General features: G+C 39.6%; 1 pseudogene; it reads right to left on the bottom strand.

Moving 5' to 3' along the window:
- Positions 1 to 370: 370 nt before the first annotated feature.
- Positions 371 to 1,300, bottom strand: LOC112818786 (olfactory receptor-like protein OLF4; annotated as a pseudogene).
- Positions 1,301 to 2,043: the final 743 nt, after the last annotated feature.

The raw sequence follows: 2,043 nt of genomic DNA, 5'->3' as shown, positions 1-2,043 counted from the left end.
ACAATAAAATTCTAAAAATTGCCTCAGTTGCCAATGTATTTTATTTCTTAAAACTAGTACAGTTCATCACTATATGAGGCAAATGGTAATCTCCAAAATGTTTCTGATTCAAGGTTGGACTAACTTTGGAAGTTACGAAGACAAAAGGAAAAACTGTTGGGTATCAGAAGGAGCAGAAAGTTCAACAAAGGGAGTAATTTAAATTTTAAATTTAAGTTCATCTCTTAAAGATGAACTTCAGAAAAATTTAAACTCCAAGATATAAATAGAGGGATAAAGTTCTGCTTTCATGATCTTATTAAAGAATCACAATTTCTGGCTGTTAGGCATTATGCCTGCAATCAAAGGTAGTAGTAGAAAAATGGCCCTTTTATGGCTTCCCCCTCTAAATTACATTTAGAGCCCACTTTATGTCTTTGATCCTCAGGCTGGAGATGAAGGGGTTCAGCACAGGCGTCACCAATGTGTACATCACCGAGGCTACTGCACATGAGTGGGAGCTCTGGGGAGCAGCAGAGCTAAGGTACACTCTGAGGCTTGTACAATAAAATAAGGAGACAATTGACAGGTGTGATGCACAGGAGGAAAATGCTTTTTATTTCCCCTCAGCTGATGAGATCCCACGTATAGAGGAAACTACCTTAGAGTATGACTAAAGGATCCCAGCCAGGGGAGCACCACCTAGCCACAGTGCTGCAATATACATCACCACGTTATGAAGAAAGGTATTAGAACATGCAAGTTGGATCATCTGATGAAGTTCACGGAAATAGTGGGGGATTTCCATCTCCATACAGAAGGACAGCCGCAACACCATTAAGGTTTGCAACAAAGAATGCAGGACGCTCATGATCCAGGACACCAGAAGCAGTAGTGAACAGAGCCAAGGGTTCATGGTGACCATGTAGTGCAGGAGGTGACGGATGGCCACAAAGCGATCGTAAGCCATCACAGTCAGGAGGAAGTTGTCCACACCTGAAAAATGTATGAAAAAGTCCATCTGCATGATGCAGCTTTCGTAAGTTATGACTTTTCTCTGTTTTTGTATATTCAGCAGCATCTTGGGGACAGTGGTGGAGGTGAAACAGTTGTCTACAAAAGACAGGTTGGTGAGGAAGAAGTACATGGGTGTGTGGAGGTGGGAGTCTGAGCTGAGGGCCAGGATGATGAGCAGATTCCCAAGTATGGTGACCAGGTACCTGAACAGGAACAGCCTGAAGATGAAGGGTTGTAGTTCTGGTTCTTCCAAAAATCCCAGAAGAAGAAATTCTGAAATTTGTGTATCATTCTCTCGTTCCATGTAGTCAATATGACTAGCAAAATAAGATAAAACAACATGACATAATCATGCATTACTAACATGGTAGATACATTATTGTTTATATTCTGCATCAAGAAATTTATTGTTTATATTTGTGTATGGAACATGATAAAAGCACTAAAAGCTAGGAATAGAAGGAAACTGTCCCAACCTAAGGCCATTTATGAAAACCCACAGCAAGCATGATACTCCATGGGGATACGGTGAACATTTTTCCTCTTTGATCAGGAACAAGGCATGGATGCCTGATTTCACAACTCTTCTACTCAACACAACACTGGAAGTTCTAGCCAGAGCAATTGTATGGGTTAGCCCAGCAATGGGTATTAAGGAGGGCACATATTGCAATGAGCACTGGGTGTTATACGCAGACAATGAATCATGGAATACTACATCAAAAAATAATGAAGTACTCTATGGTGACTAACATAACATAAAAAAAAATAAAGAAAAAGAAATAAATGGCATCCAAACTGGAAAGGAAGAAATAAATTTATGAATGCAGATGATGTGATCTTATATGTAGAAAATCCTAAAGATGCCACAAGAACACTAATAGAAAGAATAAATTAATTCAGCCAAGTAACTGGATACAAAACCAACCCTCAAAAAATCAGTTGCATCTCTACATACCAACAGTGAACAAGGAAGGAAAGTGAGAAGGAAATAAAATCCTTCCTTTTATGTGACATCCAAATGAATAAGGCTGTCACCTCACACCA

This window comes from Callorhinus ursinus, unplaced genomic scaffold (assembly GCF_003265705.2).
Source record: "Callorhinus ursinus isolate GAN/ISIS: 27379988/994484 unplaced genomic scaffold, GSC_fseal_2.0 scaffold4122, whole genome shotgun sequence".
NCBI lineage: Eukaryota > Metazoa > Chordata > Mammalia > Carnivora > Otariidae > Callorhinus > Callorhinus ursinus.
This window is presented reverse-complemented; position numbering and strand designations above follow the sequence as displayed.